Consider the following 26,367-nt stretch of genomic DNA (forward strand, 5'->3'; position numbering starts at 1 on the left):
TCGGTTTCATCACCTCATGGTACTATATTTAATTTGTGAAGTGGACAAGACAATTTTGGATGGATTACACGGATTCCATATTAAAATCGTGGAGGTACACAATAAGTTATTTTGCATTAGAACATTCACATCCATCAAATAAATAACTGAGTGGGGTTTCATAACTAAGAGAAAAATTTAGCAACTTTTTTATATATTTAAAAAGTTAATATTTAATTTTTATAATATTTTAATATTTTTTTAAAGTGGTTGTAAATGAAAAAAAAAAGAAACGTAATGATAAAGGTATAAAAAAAGTATTATTTAATAAAAAATAAGAGAGAATGTTTAGTGATTTATAGTGTAATTTTGAATTTGAAGATATGGATAAGGATGAGAATAATGACACTTTTGGTTTCCTCGCGTCTGAAGCTGTGGAGCTACTTGCCCGTGTTCAGCGGGTCATGCATAGTAATGTTATGACTCCAAGATCAGCAAATATAGTTTTTAAAAGATTGTGTTTTGCGATTCAAAAAGGGGTAGCGGCGCAGCTTGTTGCTCGCTTGCCTTCTGTTTCGATGTAATCCAATAAACAATTAATACGACAAAAAAAAAAAAGATGTTGGGATTTCAAAAAAAAAATAGATTTTTCGTCAATGGTCAATGTATTCTTATCTACTGGAAATACTAGATAAGTGTCGTAGATGCAAACAAGACCAATATCGAACTGGGATTTCCTTTCTTTCAATCTTCATAAGTTATAAGAAAAACTTATGCTCTTATTGTTTGTGTCAATGTTGCCAGTTTAACAAATTTAGTCAACCCATAAAGATATGTAGTCACGTATTCTCGCCTTAGGTCAATCACGTCTTTCTCTCCCCTTACTAATGCTAATGTGGGATTAGTTGCTTCTGAATAATATATTAGCTCCCAAACAGACCAATATATTACACAAAATGGATCTTCAAACTAACATTTTTTCTGAAAATTTATGGTGTTTAAAGCCTCTATTAGCATAGAAAGGCCATCTTTGATGAATTAAACTTAATGAAGATATTGAGATATTTGACTATCAAATAATGACCAACTTGAAAACGCATTGAATATTTAAATCTAAATTAAATTGGTAATAAAGCCATTCAGCGGATTTACTGCAAAGGTGCAAAGTATTCAATAAAAATTGAATGAACTTTATGTGTTCGGGTACAATTGATGAAGAGCAACTAAAGTGGAAGCTTAGATTATGAGGTGAGTACATAGAATTTCTAAATAGGGTATACGCAAAACGGCTCATTGTATATGATTACAACCATTTTAGGTATCTGGCTAATATAGTAGTTATGGTTAGGGCTTATAAACTTAACTAATTGTGTGATTGCACATTTAGTTCTATTTATGGTTGAAAGTGTTGCAACTATAGCTGTTATCTTGGTTAACAAATGACATGTTATTGTGAATGAGACCAATGAGTCCCATTGTTTGCACACTTGCTATTTGGTGTTAAATGAAATGTGACGATTAAACTTACATAAAACCACAACTGTTTTTAATGCCTTAAGCCCGGCATGGGTGCTTTGTTTTGAAAACTTGATAGAATATGTGGACTTTGCAACACGAGAGTAACTAAACTAATGGAATATACTTCATTAAACTTCCCTAGAATTGACCATGTCCCGGATTAAGTATAGTTTGACATTAATGTGTGTTGTTCTCTCATGAAACATGTTTTTTTAGATAGTTGAACAGCTCCGAGAGTATCACGGTGTACCACAACACCATCTAAACTAATGCCTAGATCTTCAACAAATTCTTTTAACCACATTAACTCTTTTGCCCATTTAGTCAATGCAATAAACTAAGCTTATGTGGTGGACAATGCAGCCATATGTTGTAACTGAGCTTTCCAGTTAACTGCATTTCCTAACACAGCTTGATATAGACCTCTCCTTTATTCATATCTTTTACATAGTTTGCGTCAACAAATATTCCTGATCATTTTTCCCTTGTCATCATAACTTGATTTAAACACCAGAGAAATATCTTTTATGTCACTCAAGTACCTCAATATCCATCTAACAGCATCCCAATGCCTTTTACCTGGATTTGCCAAAAACCTGCTTACGAAACTGACAGCATAGGTAATGCCAGGTCTTGTGCACACCATTAAGTATATAAGGTTTCCACTTAACTTGCATAGGGAACCTTTTCCATGTACCAGTTCTCCTCATCATATTTAGGAGAATCCTTACTAGATAACTTGAAATGAGTTCTTATAGAGGTCTTCACAAGCTTGCACTACTCATCCCAATAATTGCTAAACACTTTCTTCACATATGAAGCTTGTGAAAGTTAGTGTTCTCATATTTATGCGCCCCCAACCCCCCCCCCCCCCCGCGTTAATTAATGTTTGACTCGGTCCCATCTGGTGACTAAGCAGCAGGTGGTTACAAGATAATTAGCAGAAGGACCGAGTATTTTGGAAGAAAACATGGGAGTGTTTGACATATTCACAACATGGAGAACATGGGAACATGGAACTTGGAGGCTACGTATTTTTTACCCTTTATAAGCATTTAGCAATTTCTGTTTTGTAATCAGTTTTTCATTCAGTATTTTCATCTTCATTGTAATCGTATTTTGAGTTCAATATAAACAAGAAAATTGTTCCAATACCAAGTGTGTTTCAAATTCTTGATCTCTGATTTTACCAACATTTTGTATCAGAGCCTGGCTCGATCATTTTATGCCCAAATACCATCGTTTAAAACCAATGTCGACTGTAGCCACAACCTCAAACACACCAAAAGAAACCAGTTCGGTTTCCCTCCAAATTCCGACATTGACAGCCACAACTATACCACATGGTCTATAAAGATGGAGACGATTATGGATGCCCAAGGGTTATGGGAATCCATTCAAGAACCAGTCGGAGAAACCGTAGACGAGAAGCAGAGCAAGACGGCTCGGGCCTTCCTGTTTCAAGCAATACCAGAAGACGTGTTGCTGCAAGTGGCGAAGAAGAAGACCGCTAAGGAGGTGTGGGAGTCTCTAAAAATGAGATATTTGGGGGCTGAAAGGGTACAAAAGGCCCGTTTGGCTACGCTCAAGAGGGAATTTGAGGCCCTTCGAATGAAAGATGGGGAGTCGATGGACAAGTATGCTGGGAAATTGTCCGAGATGGTGTCGAAATACAACAGTTTGGGAGCAACATTGGAAGACAGTGTCTTAGTTCGGAAGTTGTTTGACACGGTTCCGGACACCTACCTTCAATTGGTTGCTTCCATCGAGCAAACCACTGATGTGGATAGCATGCTGTTTGATGAAGCGATTGGGCGTCTAAAGGCTCGCCAAGTGAATACCAATAGTAACAACAGTTTGTTGTTTACAAAGGCAGAAACAAACTCGGGTTCAAAAGGCCAATGGAAGACCCAGTTCTCTAATTCCCCAGGAAGGGGACCGTATTCACATGACCGGGGTGGTCGAAGTACCTAGCGGGGCCGAGGTAGTAGTCGTGGAAGGGGCAACCAGGGTGGTCACACATGTAACCACGATGCAAAGAACAGAGACAAGAGACATGTGAAGTGCTTCAAATGTGACCAATATCGCCACTATGCATCAGAATGTAAAGAAACAAAGGAGAAACAAGATGAAGCAAATCTAACTCACACTCAAGAAGAAGAACCTGCTTTATACCTAAGTATTGGTGGCGAAGAACCAACCGACATGGTCCTGTTGAATGAAGATAAGGTCCTTCCCAATCAAGACGGATCATGGATAGGCGAAAACCGGGATGTGTGGTATCTTGACAACGGAGCCAGCAACCACATGACCGACAAGAAGGAGTTGTTCGTCGATTTAAATGAAAGTGTGTTGGGAACGGTACATTTCGGAGATGGCTCGAAGGTACAAATTGAAGGGAAGGGTACTGTCTTGTTCGAGTGTAAAAATGGTGATCAACAAGTATTGCAAGATGTCTACTTTATTCCAGCTCTACACAAAAATATTATAAGTTTGGGCAGATGACGGAAGTTGGATACAAAGTAGAGATGCTGGAAAATTATCTATGGATGCGGGATGATGTTGGTCGTCTAATCATGCGGGTTCAACGGGGATTAAACCGCCTTTACAAAATTACTTTGAAACCTTCTCAGCCGGTATGCTTGCTCGCTAAGCTTGATGATGAAGCGTGGTTGTGGCACGCAAGATTGGGACACGTGAACTTTCATGTGTTAGAAGCAATGACAAAGAAGAAGCTGGTGAATGGTGTGCCGGTCATCAAACACCCGAAGCAAGTATGTGGAGGGTGTGTGGTGGCTAAACAAACAAGGCAACCATTTCCACAAGAGTCTGAGTGGCATGCTAATCAACCACTAGAATTGATTCATGGCGACCTGTGTGGTCCGATAACACCACAAACCCAAGGAGGAAATCGGTATTTTCTATTACTTGTTGATGACTTCTCACGTTACATGTGGGTTTATTTGGTTAAAACAAAAGATGAAGCTTTAGCTATGTTCAAGAAGTTCAAGTTGCAGGTTGAAAAGGAAATTTCTCACAAGGTGAAGATGTTTCGTACAGATCGCAGTGGGGAGTTTATCTCTCATTTATTTACTGAGTTTTGTGAAGAGGAAGGGATTAAAAGACAAATAACGGCTCCTACACTCCACAACAGAACGGAGTTGTGGAGCGTCAGAACTGTACCGTTCTCGGAGTAACCAGATCAATTCTGAAAGCCCTGGAGGTACCAGAATCGTTTTGGGGGGAAGAGGTTCGCCATGTCGTTTATCTCCTAAATCGGGTTCCTACAAAGGGTGTTAAGAACGGGACGCCATACGAGAACTGGAGAGGAAGAAAACCATCACTCAGTCATATAAGAGTGTTTGGTTGTGTTGCTCACGTGAAGAAGTTGTCAAACCATGTTACTAAGCTAAGTGACAGAAGTGAGGCCGTGGTAAATTTGGGAATTGAAGAGTTACAACCCTATCACAAAGAAGATCATAGAGGGCCGTGATGTAATTTTTGATGAAACAAAAACATGGGCTTGGGGAAAGGAGCTAATTACCCAGCCCAGTAGCAAAGCCGATTGGGTAGAGATGAGTTTCAGAGTTGGACCTACACATGACAATCCAGCTGAAAGTATTGAAGGTCAAGACCCTACATCACCAAAAACCCCTAATTTACCAATTGAAGCAGCATCTTTCGATCACACACCCTTTCAAGGGTTTCGATCGATTCGAGACATCTATCAAGATACGACGGCGATGAACGACAATGAAGTACAAGCCATCTATGATCAAGAGTTGTTGTTGCTGGATGACGAACCCACAACATACGAAGAAGCGTATCACTATAATGACTGGAACAAGGCAATGGAGGCTGAGATAGAGTCAATTAAAAGGAACCAGACCTGGAACCTAACGGAATTACCAGTGGGTCACAAACCGATAGGCCTGAAATGGGTCTATAAATTGAAATAGGATGCAGAAGGTAAAGTTACAAAGTACAAGGCGCGGTTGGTCGTGAAGGGGTATGTCCAAAGAAAGGGGATCGATTTTGAAGAAGTGTTCGCTCCTGTGGCCAGGTTAGAAACAATACGTTTTTTATTATCGTTGGCAGCCAAACAAGGATGGATTGTGCATCACCTTGATGTAAAATCTGCATTCCTTAATGGAGATTTGCTAGAGGAAGTATATGTTGTACAACCTGAAGGTTTCGTTGTGAAAGGAGAAGAACATAAGGTCTACAGACTCAGAAAGGCACTTTATGGGTTGAGACAAGCTCCGAGGGCTTGGAATGCTCGCCTTGATCAATCACTTAAAGATCTCGGTTTCACTCGGTGTGCTCAAGATCATGCGGTGTACAAAAGTAAGAGTTTGAACTCTCTTCTTATTGTAGGGGTCTATGTTGACGACTGATGTGGTCTCACTTACACATATTATTATATAAATATTCCCTATACTTTTAAGTCCTTTTGAGCCAAGTTTTTATTGAATATTATTAATATTTGGTTCACATGTGAGTTTAATGGTTTCAAGTGACAATGAGATGAAATGAAGCATTTTTACTAAACTTGAGACTAACAAATGAAGGGTTAAGCATATGCTATATTTTACTAATTATTATTATTATTATTATTATTATTATTATTTATTAAGTATTATATGTAATGTTTATAAAAAAAAGAAAACAACATTTGAATTTAGTTCTTTCACAAAGTCACATTGAATTTATTATTATTATTATTATTATTATTATTATTTTGTTTTAAAAGTTTTCATTTTTTTTTATATCCATCACAGGTTATAGAGGCCCACTAGAGTAGAATGAAAATATTATGAGAAGTCGGAGGCATAGGATGGATTATCGGTTGTTCTAGATTTCCCTAGTTTCATTGTAATTCCGTGTCTTATCGGTTGTTCTTAGGTTACCCCTTGCACTTTAGGGTGTATTCAGATAGTGAGGCTGACAGATAATCTACCTTTTAGGGTACTTTAGTATTGTTGGAGAGGCTGATAGGTAATCCAACTAATTGGTAAGTTTAAACGCCCCTAGGTTTCCTTTTTGGTGACACCCAGAGAATGATCAGGGATCCACTAGGTTGTCTAAGGGTGCTGGATTTTAAGATCCTGGTTCCATCATAGTTTCCATAGCCGAGAGAGATCCAAGATTCACAAGTAGGATTCTAAACCTAGGTAGTGCTTCTCCCATCTTTGAGTTCATCTAGGTCATAGAGTTAAACTCTATTAGTGTCACTGTCAGTTTTAGTTTAAGTATTTTTTTTAGTTTATAGTTAATAAAAAAAACACAAAAATCAATTAAATATATTTATTTAAGGTTTTAGTCAGAGTCTAGTTTAGGTCTCGCTAGTGTCCTTTGGGTTCGATATCCCGGACTTCATTAGGCTTTACTACAGTTGATAGGTACACTTGCCTGTCTATTGGTCTAGCATTAGGAGAGTCTAGATTTATAAATTTAAAACTAGAGTTTCTAGGTTAGGTTAGTGATGTGCTAAAAGTAGTTTAATATTATTAACTAAAATTACGCTAATCTAGACACTAAGTAATACTCTAGACTCTCTAAAACTCGGCTAAACTACTAACCGGCAAGTGAACCGATCGACTTTAGTAAAGCTAAGTAAGTCCAGATATCAAACCCACGAAACACTTTTAATTACGTAAACTAGCTAAATTAGACTCCACTACAGACACGACTATTTATTTGTTATTTGTTTAAGGGGGGTTTTACTAATAAACTAATTTTAAACTAATTAAAACTAATTAAGAAAACTAAAGACGACTTAAACTTAGAACTTGGACTTAATTCAGATGATGATGAGATAACTACCTAGGCTAGAATCCCCTAAATTTCAGTTATTAATTAATTGGGAAAATATTTAGTTATGGACTGGGATCGTAAAATAGACACCTAAGAGAAAACCCGAACAGGACCCCTGACCCTTCTCAAGAGACACCTATGGGTTTCTAATAAGTTTTAACGCACACCAGTATTAAAAATCAAGTTTCGCTACGGTCACCTAATTATTTATGACTTAGTTCCTTTATACGAAATTTTACCTTACAGTGCAGAAATCAAAGGCAGTTTAATATATTTAATTGATTCAATAGACAATAATTAAATAATCAAACCTAGACGGACTCCTTTTGAAGAACTAAATCTAGCAAGATTAAATAATAAAGATCTATCAATAACCTAGCACTTTACAGATTTAGGTTAGCAGTACACTTAGGTTTATTTAACTAATAATTATTATTCTTGTGATCTAATCGCGAATCAATCATAAAATAGTCAAAAACACAAAATAGATGACCTAATAGCAACCTATCATAATGACAAACAATAATCAAGGCAACTATTGAACAATAATAATTAGTCAAACAATCCTAAATATCCATACGCATCAATTTAATATAATTAAACCTTTTACTAAATCATAAAACCATAACGATAAATAAATCCCAAATCAAAACACAACGTCAAAATAGGTTCATCATAAACCTAGGCAGTCTATAATGTTTAGCCTAACATCTTAGGTTTAAACAAAACAATCAAATAAGAATTCATGGCAGATATAAAAGAAAACGAAAGAAAACAGAAGATAAAACCCGTGTTCTTCGTCTTCAACCAATACGCGCGCCATCGGATGATTCTTCAACTCCAAAGCCTTCAAAAGTTGCAATCCTAAGCCTTGGAACTCCCAAAATTTGTATGGATCTTCTAGGGTATTCAGGTTATGATTAGGGTTAAGTTTATGGGTGTTTATATAGACTTTCAAGGCCCATAAACTTAAAATTAGTAGAAGATTCTGGAAATCTGAGCCCATAAATTTAATACTTGTAGAAGATTCTAGAAATCTTAGCCTATAGACTTAATATTTGTAGAAGATTCTAGAAAACTGAGCCCAAAGTGCCGCGCGACGAGCCTTTTCTCATTTTGCTTATTTTCGCCGTCTTTTCAACATGATTGTAACCCGGAACCTAAAATATTCAAATGAATTAGTAATATACAAATTCTAATAAAAACCAAACGAAAACTAATAAAATATTATATTAAATATACAAGGGATTTATATATATTTAGCCTTATATCATTTAGGTTTTTATAGACCGCTTTCAACACATCAAGTTTTTTGCGCCGTTTTCGGGGATACTTAGGCGATACCGAAACTAGCTTTGATTGATATACTTAATTCATTACTTGGTCTTATTTGTGTGTCTAATTGTCAGTGTCTAGTAGGTCTTAGGGAGTCTTTTTAGTGTGTCTAATAATTTTTGTAATTTTCTTAATTTATATATATATTTATCTGGTGCCTGTGATCCGTTTTGTTTGAGTGTCCATTGCAGTGATTATTATGGAGCATTACCACAGGAACCGCCAGCATGGATACAATTATAGTCATCGGGATCATTTTAGGGAAGTTTTATGTGAGATATGTGGTGGACCCCATTGGTCACATGATTGCTATTATTCACAAGGGGGTTGCACATACGAGTATGAAGAACATCGACCTTACTCACAACCGTATGAGCCTCAATGCCAATCACCATCTATACGTGAGCTCGCCAGATTCAATGATGAGTTGTTGCAAAATTGTTTAAATAGTTGTGATCATTGGGATCCAGAGCAAAGTAGAATTAGAACTGAGCAACATATGATGGAATTTGATGAAGCAGTTAGAAAAATGAATGAGAATTTGGATTTATTGAGCGACTGGTTGACCAAAGATCGAGAGAAGCATTTAACTAGCAGTACAGAGCAAATTATTTGTGAGTCGGAACACAGCCCGAAACTGGAGACCATAACGGACGATGAAGTACCACCTCCGGTTCAGCAGAGCGTTGTCCATGTTGGCTCAAATTATCAGTATTTCATGCTTTGGTACTTTGGATCAGAACCCATTGATGCTGATTTTTGGGGTGAAGAGGAGATAGAGATAGTAGAGTTGCCTAATAACACCGAGGTTGAAATTGATGAGGGCAATGAGGTGATTGAGAACGGCATGGAGGAGGAGCATATTCCTTCATGGGAGCTGGAATTTGGTGACGAGCTATTAGATTTGCCCATTCCATGTTGTGAAGAAGAGGAGTTTGACCCACTTGGTGATTTAAAACGTCTCGAAGATTTAATGTATAACGAGCCAAGTGCGGGGTTCGAGAATGAGCCTTGTGAGGAGAGCCGTGAGGATGTAAGTGACTCAGTTCCTATGGCATTGCACATCGAATCCGATAAACCAAAACACGAACCGTACTCAATTTCCATTCGGGACGTGTCGAGGTTTGAAAAATTAGCAAGAAGAGAAAGGATACCGAGGCTCAGGGATCAAATTTTTTGTAGGAAATTGTTATACCCACCTTGTAACGCCCTTTAATTCCGGTTTCAAGAATTAAAGCTTGTAGAGTATGTATAATTCTCGGGATTTATCCGACGTTTCTCGGAAGCCTTTGCGTCATCTCGGTACGTTAAACCATTTAACTTTCCTTCCACTTTGCCTTACACTTAAATTTGGAGGGACTTGGATGTAACTATTTTATTTATATCATAAAACATTTAACCTAACCCTAGCCTCCCCTTGCAGCAGCGATCGGCCGAGAAAACTGTAACACCCCGACCAAAGGCGGATTATACATCGGGGCGCCACATATTGTTTCATTACTCGTGACACTATTGGGTGTCAATATTTAATAAATACATTCATTCGCGCACGCGCAGGGTAAACACAAGATAACATAAATCAATATATTATAAGACAAAATATTCGAACAACAAATAACTTGTCTTGATACATTTTAATCTAGGTCCAAAATAAAGAAAAACTTCCTACGTGTCCACAAGCTCCAAAACAGCTACTGCAAACCTGAACATGTGTTAAAATAAAACGTCAAACACTTGCGTGTTGGTGAGAAATCAAGTTTAATACAGTACATAGATAACAATAAATCTGCGCGCAACACGTGTATGTCTGGTGTTTAACAAGGGTGCAATCAGATTGTGATCAAGCCTAGATAGATCATAGCTCATAGTTCATAGTTCAATCCGTGCTCCCAATTGAGCACAAAAACGAGAAAACATCTGTGCAAGTGTAAACAAAGAAAACCGTAAACGATAGGTCTCCCGTGTTCATCTAATGGATCCATGAAAACTGCGGAATAGGCCGAACAAAGCGGTTAATGATACACACATACAAATAAACAGCCAAGTAAACGTCCTCAACACATGGGATACTGCGCGACTAAAGCTCATAAACAAGTTTAAGACTCTAAGTTTGTATGAACACATGAACATCCCAAAACATTAAAAGCAAAAAGGGATTAGGTACGAGATTACTCACTTGATAAAGATGCGTTGAAAGATAATGCAAGAACCAACTTTAAACAAGCACAAGTTAACCTATAAACAAGATTATTGTTTTAATGATTTGTTTTAAGTCTTGATTACAAGTTAGCATAATTAATAAGTAATTATTATATATATATATATTACCGGAAAAGCAGGGCAGACAGGGAGGAAGACGGAGGCAGAGAGGGAGGCGGCAGAGAGAGCAAGGAGAACAGGAGAGATTAAGTGTTTTGTGTGTGTAGTGTTAAGAAAATATTATTATTATTTATAGAGAAACCCTAGGGAACACAATCCCTAGGAAAAGGGGGAAAAGATCTCAAAAAGCAAAAGATTCCAAAAGCAAAAGATATCAAAAGATATGGCAGCTGCAGGGGGCAAGATAAAGCTGACAGGGAACAGTAAAAAGCATGGGCGGGTCAGATAAAGGTACTGGTCAAGCATGGCAAAAGCAGATCTCAAAAGATAATGTCAGTCACTTTTTCTGCCAACCAATGGGGTTGGTGCGCATGCAGCGCCGAAAGTGGCTTTTCAGACATAAAGCAGATTAGGTCAACAGCACAAAAGATAAGACAACACAAAAGCAAACGGCTAGATTAAACAGAAGGAAACTCAAAGGGTTTAGCGCGAGAAGGCTAAGGCGCGAAGGCAGACACAGAAGGTCAAGAGAGCGCGAGCGCGAAGGCAGACAGAACCAACCTTAACGCGTCGCGGAAAGAACTACATTTCTAGGCGCGCCGCGGGAAGAACTACATTTCTAGGCGCGCCGCGGGAAGAACTTCAATTCTAAGCGCGTCGCGAGAAGAACTATATTCCTTAGCGCGTCGCGGGAAGAATGGTATCCATAGCGCGCCGCGGGAAGAACTAAAATCCTTAGCGCGCTGCGGGGACAGTTCGTCTCGCGTATCGCAGTAACAGGTGGTCTTCACGCAGGCTTCCTTGTAAGGAGTCTGGTGCGTGGAGCTGCGCAGACAACCTTAGGCGGGAAGGAACAAAGGACAAGCAAAGAGTTAGAAGAAAAAGAGGGAAACAAGGCGTAAGGGCGGGACGGCGACAAGAGGGAAAAGAAGGCGGAAAGAGAGAAGGAGAGGGACGGGACGGCGGAAAGAAAGAGAGAGAGAGGCGGGAAGGAAAATATATATTATTATTAAAAGTAAAGTATAAGTATAAATATTAAATCATAAAAGAAAGAGATCGGATCGGAGAAACGGGTACCTGGGTCGGGTCGGATCGGGGCAGATGTCACAGTCTCCCCTACTTTAAGAAATTTCGTCCCGAAATTTATCTCGAAGTAGGTTGCGCAGAGAACAGGTGCGGGTACTTGATCTTCATTTGATCTTCCCTTTCCCATGTAAACTCGGCTCCGCGCTTGGACTCCCAGCGAACTTTCACGATAGGGATGCGACTGCGCTTGGTTTGCTTTACCTCACGATCCATAATCTCAACAGGCTTCTCAACGAAATGCATAGTTTCATCAACTTGAACTTCATCAAGTGGAATGTGAAGGTTCTCGTCGGCTAAACACTTCTTGAGATTGGATACATGGAACGTTGGATGCACATTACTGAGCGCGGGCGGCAGGTCAAGTCTGTAGGCAACTTTTCCCACACGCGCGAGAATCTTGAATGGACCAACATATCGAGGAGCAAGCTTACCTTTCTTCCCAAAGCGGACAACACCTTTCCAGGGCGACACTTTGAGGAGAACAAGATCACCAACTTGAAATTCGAGAGGCTTCCGCCTACGATCTGCGTAACTCTTCTGTCGGCTTCTGGCAGTCAGCAGATGATCACGGATCTTGGCGATTTTATCGGTTGTCTCTTGAACAAGTTCGGGTCCTGTGATTTGAGTTTCACCCACTTCGCTCCAACAAATCGGGGAGCGGCACTTACGACCGTAAAGTGCTTCAAATGGGGCCATACCAATACTGGAATGATAGCTGTTATTATAAGAGAACTCGATCAAAGGCAGGTGCGAATCCCAATTACCTCCAAAATCAAGAACACAAGATCGGAGCATATCCTCAAGAGTTTGAATAGTTCGCTCAGACTGACCGTCAGTCTGAGGATGATATGCCGTACTCATGTCCAAGCGAGTTCCTAGCGCAGATTGGAGAGATTTCCAAAAGCGGGATATAAAACGGCCATCGCGATCGGATATGATGCTCAAAGGAGTACCATGGCGGCAGACAATTTCCTTGACATAAAGCTGCGCGAGATGCTCAACACGGTAGTTTTCACGAATGGGCAGGAAGTGAGCAGACTTAGTCAAAAGATCCACTATTACCCAAATGCTATCATGTTTGCTTGCTGTCAAAGGTAACTTGGTAATAAAGTCCATCGCTATACCTTCCCATTTCCACGTAGGAATTTCTGGTTGTTCGAGCAAACCAGATGGGCGTTGGTGCTCAGCTTTCACTTTAGAACAAGTCAGACATTTAGCTACGAACACAGCAATATCCTTCTTCATACCGGGCCACCAATAAGTAATGCGCAAATCCTTGTACATCTTATCAGCGCCAGGATGAATAGAATACCGAGATTTATGCGCTTCACTCAGGATATCAGCGCGAAGATTCTCATCACAGGGAATCCAGATGCGATTAAGATAGCAGAGAATTCCACTCAGATTAGGGACAAAATGCGCTTCCGCGCCACACGCTAACTCGGCGCGAAGGTTACCATTGCTGATGGATGCTCGCTGCGCGTCACGAATGCGCGATTCAAGGTTGCTTTGGATCGGCGAGAAGTGAAGCTGCGTGCGCGGCACAATACAGTTAAGCTGGTAGGGTTTTCGGCTGAGCGCATCGGCTACCACATTAGCCTTACCAGGATGATACCGGATCTCACAATCGTAATCGCTGATGAGTTCGTTCCATCGGCGTTGCCTCATGTTGAGTTCCTTCTGATCAAAGATATGCTGAAGGCTTTTATGGTCAGTGTAAAGGATACACTTAGTACCATAAAGGTAATGATACCGGATCTCACAATCGTAATCGCTGATGAGTTCGTTCCATCGGCGTTGCCTCATGTTGAGTTCCTTCTGATCAAAGATATGCTGAAGGCTTTTATGGTCAGTGTAAAGGATACACTTAGTACCATAAAGGTAGTGTCTCCAGATCTTCAAGGCAAAAACAACTGCACCAAGTTCGAGGTCGTGAGTTGTATAATTCTTTTCATGAACCTTAAGTTGCCTTGATGCGTAAGCGATAACCTTGCCTCGTTGCATAAGAACACAACCGAGACCTTGGTTGGAGGCATCGCAGTACACGACAAAATCATCATTACCCTCAGGTAGCGCAAGAACAGGAGCTTCACACAACAAACGCTTGAGCGTTAGAAAGGCTTCTTCTTGCTTCGAGCCCCAAATATACGGTTTACCTTTGTGCGTTAGAGCTGTTAAAGGCAATGCAATCTTTGAGAAGTTCGAAATAAATCGCCGGTAGTAACCAGCTAAGCCCAGAAAGGAACGGATCTCAGAAGGAGAGGATGGCGTAATCCAGTTCTTGATTGCTTCAATTTTGGATGGGTCGACATGAATACCCATCTTGTTTACAACATGACCAAGAAACTGTACTTCATCAGACCAGAATTCACACTTGGAAAGCTTAGCATAGAGCTGCTCGGTTCGAAGCTTTTGCAACACCAACCGAAGATGTTGCTCATGCTCGGCCTTGGTCTTAGAATACACCAGAACATCATCGATAAACACGATCACGAATTTATCCAAGAAAGGCCTACACACCCGATTCATTAGATCCATGAAAACGGCGGGTGCGTTGGTTAGACCGAAGGACATGACCAAGAATTCAAAATGGCCATAACGAGTTCGAAAAGCAGTCTTCGGAACATCTTCATCGCGGATGCGCAACTGGTGATAGCCAGAGCGGAGATCAATCTTCGAGAAACAAGAGGCACCTTGGAGTTGATCAAAGAGGTCGTCAATACGCGGTAAGGGATACCGGTTTTTAATGGTGAGTTTGTTCAACTCGCGGTAATCAATACACATGCGAAACGATCCATCTTTCTTTTTAACGAACAACACCGGAGCACCCCAGGGCGAAGAGCTAGGGCGAATGAATCCTTTAGCGGTCAACTCTTGAAGTTGGCTTGCTAATTCTTGCATCTCAGCGGGTGCAAGACGATAAGGAGATCTAGCTACGGGGGAAGCACCAGGGACAAGATCAATACGGAACTCGACTTCACGAGCGGGAGGGATACCAGGAAGATCATCAGGAAAAACTTCAGGAAAATCACGCACAACAGGGATATCGCGAAGCTTCTTCTCTTCAGCAGGTTTAACCACATGGGCTAAGAATGCAACACACTTCTTCCGCATGAGTCTTTGGGCTTCGGCGCAAGACATAAGCTTAAGACCACTGGAGGGTTTTTCGCCGTAGATATGAAGATCACCATTTTCTCGAGGTATGCGAATCAACTTCTTGGCGCAAATAACTTCGGCGCGATTATGCGAGAGCCAGTCCATACCAATGATAACATCAAAGCTTCCAAGAGGCATGGGGATGAGGTCAATCAGAAAATCGTTTTCGTTAAGGTTAAGCGTACAATCTTTAATCACAGAGTTAATTAAAACAGTTTCGCCATTAGCCAATTCAACTGAAAAATCTTCTTTTAAATCGTTGCGCGGTCGCGCAAGCTTCTGCTCGAATGCGCGAGAGATAAAACTTCGATCGGCGCCAGTATCAAAAAGTATAGAAGCATAAAATCCGTTAAGCAAAAATGTACCATTAACTACGTCATTATTCGCTTGCGCTTGGTGCGCGGTTATGTTAAAAGCTCGTCCACGCGTCACTTGGTTCGAAATCTGGTTCACCGGATTCGCTTGCGTAATCTGAACTTGTAGTCTTGGGCACGCGTTCCGGAAATGACTGGGATCACCGCAGTTAAAGCACGATCTGGGTCGTGGGTTTTGGTAGGTTGGTTGTGGATTCTGCGGGTAGACTGGTGGTGTTGGCGCAATTGGATTGGCGGGAGGGACTCTACAGAACTCAGCAGAGTGACCAACGCGGCCACATCGGTTACATTGACGACACGGGGTTTGGGTTGGGTGGTGAAGTCTACAGGTTGGGCAAAAGGGTTGATTTCCTGTGTAAGGTTTCTTAAGAGGCGGGGCAGGGAGTGCGGGATTGGTTAAGGCATAGTTGTGGACTACAGGAGGTGTTGGGTAGGTTGACAGTGGGTTAGGCGCGTAAACTGGAGGTTGATAAATGGGTTGCTGGACAATGGGCGGGTTGGTAAGCGCATAGGCTTTGCGCCTGCGCTTGAGGTTGTTACGGTTTGAGGGTTCTGGTTTGGTTTCTGTTGGTTCAGGGACAGTTTTGGTGAGTTTGGTCTTTTCAGATCCCCGCAGGAACAGGGTTCCTGCTCTGACATGGTTGTCGCTGAGCACAGCGGCCAACTCGATGGCGTCAGAGAGGGTTACTGGGTTTCTGGCCCATGCAGAATCTTGAATTTCCATGGGGAGACCCCCAAGGAATTTCTCTATGGCTCGGCGGGAAGGGGTAACAAGGTGAGGGACAAGCAGGCTTAGTTCATGGAAACGCGTCGCGTACTCGCGCGCTTCACCGCTGTATTGCTTAAGATTCCAAAATTCTTCTTCCAGGCGCTTAACTTCGTTGGGAGGGCAGAATTCTCGCGTCAGAATTTCTTTGAATTCCTCCCAGGGCATGCTAGAAGCAGCTTCTGCGCCACGCGCATGAGCTACTCCATTCCACCATGTAAGCGCTCTAGATTCCAGGACACTGGAAGCATACAGGGTTCGTCTGTCTGAGGGGCATTGGGTGTGGAGGAAAGTGTTTTCAATCTTTTCGAGCCATTGGAGCATCACGGTGGCTCCTTCAAGACCTGTGAACTTTGGAGGGTTACCCGCGTTAAAGGACTTAATGTTATAACTGGAGGTATTGTTTTGGCTCAAGGCTTGGGCTATCGCGGCGGCCATTTCCTGGGAACGTTGCTGTCTACGCATGCGCGAGGCTTCTCTTCTCTGAAATCGGCGAGATAGCGGAGGCATTCTATAAAAATTTTAATTTTAGTTAACATCTTGGTATTAGCGCGAAGTTTTAATCCTATAAAGCTTGGTTTCACAGAGTCAGTTACAGTCAAAAGTTAAAGTAAAATAAATGATCCTAAATGCAGACTTAATAAAGGTAACAAAATCGAATCAAGAATCGACAATTCATGTATCACCATGACTTTCCGAATTTCCAATTTAAAATATACGAGCAAACGAGTATTGGAGATTGACGATTCATGTATCACCATGACTTTTCAATCTTCAATATAAAATATACAAGAAAATGAGTATTGGAGGTTGACAATTCATGTATCACCATGACTTTTCAAGTCTCCAACCTCAGAACATAATCGTAGATGGAAATTGAAAATCAACTATTCATGTATCACCACGACTTTTCGGATTTTCAAATCCAACAAACGAATATGTAAGTAAAATCAATAAAAATCGAAATTCAACAAAAATCGAAATATCGCGGAATAAAATCATATACTGCGCAAGCGCGAGCATATTCATAAATAACGAGTAATTAACAATAAGCGCGCAAACATTAGAATTCTCTCATGCGCGAGAAGAGACTCTTAGGTTTTCTAGGCCGTTACGTCTAACCACCTATCCTAAAGTCAACGAGCTCTGATACCAATCTGTAACACCCCGACCAAAGGCGGATTATACATCGGGGCGCCACATATTGTTTCATTACTCGTGACACTATTGGGTGTCAATATTTAATAAATACATTCATTCGCGCACGCGCAGGGTAAACACAAGATAACATAAATCAATATATTATAAGACAAAATATTCGAACAACAAATAACTTGTCTTGATACATTTTAATCTAGGTCCAAAATAAAGAAAAACTTCCTACGTGTCCACAAGCTCCAAAACAGCTACTGCAAACCTGAACATGTGTTAAAATAAAACGTCAAACACTTGCGTGTTGGTGAGAAATCAAGTTTAATACAGTACATAGATAACAATAAATCTGCGCGCAACACGTGTATGTCTGGTGTTTAACAAGGGTGCAATCAGATTGTGATCAAGCCTAGATAGATCATAGCTCATAGTTCATAGTTCAATCCGTGCTCCCAATTGAGCACAAAAACGAGAAAACATCTGTGCAAGTGTAAACAAAGAAAACCGTAAACGATAGGTCTCCCGTGTTCATCTAATGGATCCATGAAAACTGCGGAATAGGCCGAACAAAGCGGTTAATGATACACACATACAAATAAACAGCCAAGTAAACGTCCTCAACACATGGGATACTGCGCGACTAAAGCTCATAAACAAGTTTAAGACTCTAAGTTTGTATGAACACATGAACATCCCAAAACATTAAAAGCAAAAAGGGATTAGGTACGAGATTACTCACTTGATAAAGATGCGTTGAAAGATAATGCAAGAACCAACTTTAAACAAGCACAAGTTAACCTATAAACAAGATTATTGTTTTAATGATTTGTTTTAAGTCTTGATTACAAGTTAGCATAATTAATAAGTAATTATTATATATATATATATTACCGGAAAAGCAGGGCAGACAGGGAGGAAGACGGAGGCAGAGAGGGAGGCGGCAGAGAGAGCAAGGAGAACAGGAGAGATTAAGTGTTTTGTGTGTGTAGTGTTAAGAAAATATTATTATTATTTATAGAGAAACCCTAGGGAACACAATCCCTAGGAAAAGGGGGAAAAGATCTCAAAAAGCAAAAGATTCCAAAAGCAAAAGATATCAAAAGATATGGCAGCTGCAGGGGGCAAGATAAAGCTGACAGGGAACAGTAAAAAGCATGGGCGGGTCAGATAAAGGTACTGGTCAAGCATGGCAAAAGCAGATCTCAAAAGATAATGTCAGTCACTTTTTCTGCCAACCAATGGGGTTGGTGCGCATGCAGCGCCGAAAGTGGCTTTTCAGACATAAAGCAGATTAGGTCAACAGCACAAAAGATAAGACAACACAAAAGCAAACGGCTAGATTAAACAGAAGGAAACTCAAAGGGTTTAGCGCGAGAAGGCTAAGGCGCGAAGGCAGACACAGAAGGTCAAGAGAGCGCGAGCGCGAAGGCAGACAGAACCAACCTTAACGCGTCGCGGAAAGAACTACATTTCTAGGCGCGCCGCGGGAAGAACTACATTTCTAGGCGCGCCGCGGGAAGAACTTCAATTCTAAGCGCGTCGCGAGAAGAACTATATTCCTTAGCGCGTCGCGGGAAGAATGGTATCCATAGCGCGCCGCGGGAAGAACTAAAATCCTTAGCGCGCTGCGGGGACAGTTCGTCTCGCGTATCGCAGTAACAGGTGGTCTTCACGCAGGCTTCCTTGTAAGGAGTCTGGTGCGTGGAGCTGCGCAGACAACCTTAGGCGGGAAGGAACAAAGGACAAGCAAAGAGTTAGAAGAAAAAGAGGGAAACAAGGCGTAAGGGCGGGACGGCGACAAGAGGGAAAAGAAGGCGGAAAGAGAGAAGGAGAGGGACGGGACGGCGGAAAGAAAGAGAGAGAGAGGCGGGAAGGAAAATATATATTATTATTAAAAGTAAAGTATAAGTATAAATATTAAATCATAAAAGAAAGAGATCGGATCGGAGAAACGGGTACCTGGGTCGGGTCGGATCGGGGCAGATGTCACAAAAACCCCCCTGCTCGTTTTTCTTCTACCCAGCCAAGTTTCGGCCGTGAAAACTTCAATTCAATGTCGGTTTTATGATTCCCCATGTCTTTTACACCTTAATTGATCATATTAACGCGCTTATTGGTCGTTAAGGTTGAGTTTTGATGATAACAGTTTGCTGACAGATTCGTATACGTTTATTGTAGGGTTTGTAACGCGATGGTAATCCATTTTTTTTGATCGATTCTTGATTCCATGATGTTCTACTTTGAGTCTAGTTTCCAGAAAGGTATAATACGTAATTTTTGGACGAGTGTCAAAGCTGATGCGGGATGACGGATTCTGGTCTGTCTTCCCGATGTCATAACCTTTTTTCGACAGGTCCAAATTGGTTGGTTCCACTTCTGTAAGTTAGTATTTTGAGTTAGGAACCAAACCCAACTGAAATCATTTAATTTGGTTCGGTAATGAATTTTATAAAAATAAAACCATTTTGTTGCGCACTGAAATAGCTGCACGTACCTTGTTGTGTTGGAGGAATTTTTATAATTTGTGTGTCCAATAGAAAAATATAATAAAAAATATTTTTATAAACCTAAGACATTTATTAAGGTCTGGTAAAAATTTAATAATTTATTTCAAAGGTTATCCTATGTAATTAAATGCATATTCGCACGCTAAAATCTATACATTTTACTCGTTATTAATCGATAAGTTTGTTTTAGGCTTAACCGGTGGATTTGGTTAGTTGAAAGGTTTTAGGGGCTGAGGTAAAGTAATTGGGTATGGGTTGGGCCTTGGGCCAAGTGTTGGGCGTTGGGCCAAAGTGTTGGGCTTGAACGGCCCATTAGGCAAGAGTGTTCTTACGGTCTAGTTTAGTAACGCGTTGTGTACTATTTACAGGCCCTTACTTGTGAGTGTGCACTTAGGGATTTCCTAGCTCGTTGCAGGTGTTCGATCGATTTCAGGTGAGTTCATGATGCCCCCTTTTTAACTCTTTTTAAGTTTTGGGCTAGCATGCACACCTAAGTGTTTTCTTACTTGATGAAATGTTTTTTAAACGATTTTATATAGGCTTGCTAGTATATGGTAGGCCTTGGGATGTTAAATATATTCATATATATATATATGTATATATATATATGTATACACATTATTGTTTGGCCTATATTTGGCGATGTTGTAGTCGTTTCGACTACTGATGTTGCGTATGCCTACTTTGTGTTTGTGTGCGTCGATGTTACGTGTTTGGGTTGTACGTTTGCTCGACCCTGATGTTACGTGTTTGGGTTGTACGTTTGCTCGACCCTGATGTTATTACTTGGATGATATATATGTAGGTATATAATTATAAGGATGTTTATATATAATTATAAGGATGTTTATATTTAAGTATAAGGATGTTTATATATATATATATATACACATATACATATATATAAGGATGATTACTTATTGTTGATGATGGCCTAACTGTTTTATCCCTTTTATTTTAAAACTCTTGGGATGACTATTATGATTATTATTATAGATGTTATTTATAAAAACTTGAACTCACTCGGCTCAAGCTGACTTTGTGTGCATATTAGTGTTAGTTTCAGGTTAGGAGATGGATACATTACCTCTTGGACGTGCACGAAGCTACTTGGAAGGTGGAGAGCATACTTAGTCGGATGTTTCAATAATAATAAATGTTTTCTTTTTAACATTTATTTAAATTGGTTTTGGGAAATTATTTTATTATTTATGTTTTCCTCTGAATTATACTCCGAAATGGTTATTTTAATGAAGTGAATTGTTTTTAAGTTTAATTATTTTTACGAGTGTTTTGAATTATTACCAACTGTGGGATACCCGGTGTTCGGGGCCTTACACACCTAACTTCAGAGAATCATTATGTAGGGATGACCACCTCTTGGATTACATGCATATCATACAGTTCGGTCTCGGGAAATTCAAGAGTTGGTGGGCCGAGTTGAATTCATATCTTTGGGTCCACGAGAGTTTTGAAATGGGTTTCTTCTTGATTATGTGTAAGAGAAGAGTGTTGAGGAGTACATATGGGAAGAGGACAAAGGAGAAGCCTCCTGATTGAGGTTTCGGGAGCGAGTCCGGCTGAAGACTCTTCTGTAAACTTAGCGCTTCCCGGGAGGCAACCCGGTAATATCTTCTCTTCTTATTTTATTCTCATTTGTAATTTTATTTCTTTGTTTTGCTGGGTGTTTCTTCTCTTGCTTGCAGGGTGTTCCAAAGCTTCTTGTGAGATGGTTGTTGAATTATAGTTTTAAACAAGTGTGGGGATGCAAGTTACTTCAGGATTACCGCTTTCGTTCGTGGGAGATTACGTTATTGCAGCATTTTGTATCGCGTTCGAATTGGAGGGCAAGGAACATGATTCACTGCACATTTTCACTGCCATATTACTAGGGGAGTCTGTTCCATTTTCTTTATTTTTTTTGTTTTATTTTATTTCTGCTTTATTTTTGTCTTTTTCCTGTCTCACATTGAGAACAATGTGAAATTTAAGTGTGGGGATGGGAAACTGGCGTGTTTTTAGGTAGTAAAAAAAAATAAATAAATATAAAAAAATTAAATAAAAAAAGTATATATTTATATAAAAAATAATTAAAAAAATATAATAAATAAAAAAAATAATTAAAAATTAAAAATGTCCCTTGGATTAAATGTTTTGCAACAAAATGGAAAATGATAGAAAAAATTGGGGATTGGTTTTTAAAACTACTAATATATATGAGAAAAAAAAAAATAGAAAGCGTACTTAATTTGGGATGTGTCGGTAGGCCCAACTAGCCTTGAAAGGTTTCCCTTGATTATTATTAATAAACCTAATAATCATAAACCTTGTGGGTTCTCATCTTGAGGGGGGATAGTGAAGCTGAAAATTCGATAAGGCATTGCTAGTATTACCGTAATTTGACTACCTTGAGGTGGTGAGAATCACATGCACTTAAAATTAGCACACCACTCTGTTTTATAAAAATAAATAACGAGTGGTGGCGCCCGCCAGGTCCAAATTTTTTTAACGAGTTTAGAAAATAGTTATATATGCAGGTAAAAGATGCCTAAGAGCACAAAATATTGTTGCACGAACGTCAAATATGTGCAAATATTTTGAAAGTCAAAGTGAATAAGAAAGTTATGCAAATGGCAAAGAAGCATTCACAAAAAAAAAAACAAAAAAAATTTGAAAAAAAAATAGAAAAAGAGGTCAAAAGGCACATACTAGACGGGGCCGAGAGCTTACGTGTTACCAAGGGGATGGTGACTCTGAGGATACACTATTGGAGTTCGAGGTTTTTAGTCAATATATATTTTTAGGAAATAATAAGGGTGGAGGCCTGGGACTGTCATATACTGGGTTGCAACTCGGGTGAAACAATGCTGGGCCAAAATCCGCTAATATAGTTTAAGTTTAGGTATTGCTCGTATGACCTCATTTGACCTTACATCCATCTAAATTCCATCTAAGTGTATTTTCTTCTTACCATTAAAGGGTTTTTAACTTACGGTGATAGGTTGAACCAGTCTGTTTCAACCCGGTATTACTTGTCTTGATTGTGCTTGAGATGGAGGTAAGTGGATCTGTAACTCCTTAGGTGTGAGACCCATAGGTTTTTTGATATCACTTGAACTTAATCACTGAATATAATGGGGGCCTGATAGTTTGGTGGCTGGGTTTGAGTGGACAACAATACCGGCAATCGCGGTTTTTGCGTTTATCTATTATTAATTAAAGTGACCTAAATGTTTTGAAAATCAGTTTTCCGATTATGATTCTATTGCAAAATAGCTTTTTCAAGGACGAAAAAGGTTTTAAGTGTAGGGATATTTGATGTGGTCACACTTACACATATTATTATATAAATATTCCTTATACTTTTAAGTTCTTTTGAGCCAAGTTTTTATTGAATATTATTAATATTTGGTTCACATGTGAGTTTAATGGTTTCAAGTGACAATGAGATGAATCATTTTTACTAAACTTGAGACCGACAAATGAAGGGTTAAACATATGCTATATTTTACTAATTATTATTATTATAATTTATTAAGTATTAAATGTTATAATACTTCCACTAAATCATAACAAGATTAACATTAATATAGAAAATAATTAGAAAGAGAGTAAAGAAATTTTATTGCAGGGATGATCTTTTACTCCTTACACACATGCATATTTATAATACTACAATGCAGACATGTACGTATAGTTGGTTTGAAATATGTGTGCATCCACATGCCTTTTACTTGCAAGACTATCCAAAATAATTCATTGAATCATAACACTCCCCCTTGGATGACACTTTTCAAACTTCGGGGTTTTGAAGTACTGCCTCATTAAAAACCTTGCTAAAGGAAAACCCAATGGGAAAAAACTTTAGCTAAGGGAAAAAGAGTGCATTATATAGCTCCCCCTCAAATTGCAGGTCGTTACATTGTTCGTACATGGCGCATGCCAATATCATGAACATGTTTCCTGAATGTTGCTGTGGGAAGTGCTTTTGTGAAAAGATCAGCTGAGTTGTTGCTGGACTGGACATATCTCATTTCAACCTGATTGTCTTTAATAAGGTCTCGAGTATACTCAAAGTATCTTGGTGGTATATGCTTTGTTCTGTCACTTTTGATATATCCTTCCTTCATTTGCGAGACACAAGCTGCATTATCTTCATAGATAGGAGTTGGAATTCGATCTTTCTCTAGTCCACAAGAAATCAATATGTGTCGTGACATAGATCTTAACCATACACATTCTCTTGAAGCTTCATGCAATGCAATGACTTCAGCATGATTTGAAGATGTTGCAATGAGTGTTTGTTTCTGAGAACGCCATGAAATCGCAGTTCCTCCATTCTTAAATACATATCCAGTTTGAGATTTTGCTTTATGGGGATCAGATAAATAACCTGCATCTGCATAACCAACTAACCCTTCTTTTGAATCGTTAGGATAAAATAAACCTAAATCAACAGTTCCTTTTAAATACCGAAAAATATGTTTAATGCCACTCCAATGTCTTTTAGTAGGGGATGAACTGAATCTTGCCAATAAATTAACTGCAAAAGAAATGTCAGGTCTTGTACAGTTAGTAAGATACATAAGTGCTCCAATTGCACTGAGGTATGGTACTTCGGGACCAAGAATCTCTTCATTATCTTCGCAAGGACGAAATGGATCATTGTCAACATTGAGTGATCTAACAACCATCGGTGTGCTTAAAGGATTTGCTTTGTCCATATTGAAACGTTTTAAGAGTTTCTCAGTATAAGTTGACTGATGCACAAGTATCCCATTATGCATATGCTCAATTTGTAAACCAAGACAATATTTGGTTTTTCCAAGATCTTTCATTTCGAATTCTTTCTTTAAAAGAGCAATTGCTTCATTAATTTCTTTTTGTGTCCCAATTAAATTTAGATCGTCAACATACACAGCTATGATCACATATCCTGATGTTGTCTTCTTGATGAAGACACATGGACAAATAAGATTATTTGTGTATCCTTTGCTTATCAAATAATCACTCAAACGATTGTACCACATCCTTCCAGATTGTTTCAGTCCATACAAGGATCTTTGTAATTTGATGGAATACATTTCCTTAAGCTTTGAGCTTATTGCATCGGGGAGTTTAAATCCTTCGGGAATTTTCATATAGATGTCACTATCTAGTGATCCATACAAGTAAGCTGTGACAACATCCATAAGGCGCATCTCTAAATTTTTAGAGACTGCTAAGCTGATTAAATATCTAAACGTAATAGCATCCATGACAGGAGAATACGTTTCTTCATAGTCAATTCCTGGCCTCTGAGAAAAACCTTGAGCTACAAGTCTTGCTTTATATCTTGTAACTTCATTTTTCTCATTTTGTTTTCTCACAAAAACCCATTTATATCCTACAGGTTTCATTGACTTTGGTGTAATGACAATAGGTCCAAAAACCTTTCGATTGTTTAGTGAGTTTAATTCAGCTTGCATAGCATCTTTCCATTTGTTCCAATCTTGTCGATTTTTACAATCATCTACAGATTTTGGTTCAGGGTCATCATTTTCTTCCATGATATCGCTTGCCACAGAATAAGAAAATATATCATCAATATTTTCCATTTCATCTCGATCCCACATTATATGTGATTTACCATAGTTTATTGACAATTATTTATTGGAATCATTTATTTCTTCCTGAGGAAATGTTATATCATTTATTCTTTCCTGAGGGAAGGTTTTGTCAATCATTCCTTCCTTAGGGTCAGTATCCTTCTCAGAACCCTTTCTTTTTCGAGGATTTTTATCCTTTGAACCGATTGGCCTTCCACGTTTTAAACGTTTTTGAGATTCATGAGGTGCATTATTATGGTTTTGCTTGCTTGGAATCTCAACTCGAGCTGGAGCATTAGCAGATGGTATATGAGATTTAGTGACCCTGTTTATATCAGTAAATGCATCAGGTAACTGATTTGCAATTTCTTGTAGATGTATTATTTTTTGAACCTCTGTCTCACTTTGTTTTGATCTTGGGTCTAGGTGTAACAATGATGGCACACACCATGATATATCTCTTTCTTGCTTTTTCATTTCTCCCCCTAATGTCGGGAACATTGTCTCGTTAAAATGACAATCAGCAAAACTTGTTGTAAATACATCACCTGTTAAAGGTTCAAGCTATCTTATGATGGAAGATGTTTCATATCCAACATATATTCCCAATCTTCTTTGGGGACCCATTTTTGTGCGTTGTGGTGGTGCAATAGGAACATACACAGCACAACCAAAAATTCTAAGATGAGAGATATTTGGCTCATTTCCAGAAACAAGTTGTGTGGGAGAGTATTTATGATTTGCACTTGGTCTTACGCGGATTAATGATC

The sequence above is a fragment of the Bidens hawaiensis genome, unplaced genomic scaffold (assembly GCF_021521415.1).
Source record: "Bidens hawaiensis isolate Kalapana, Puna unplaced genomic scaffold, B.hawaiensis_p1.1 tig00003961_1, whole genome shotgun sequence".
NCBI classification, from domain to species: Eukaryota; Viridiplantae; Streptophyta; class Magnoliopsida; order Asterales; family Asteraceae; genus Bidens; species Bidens hawaiensis.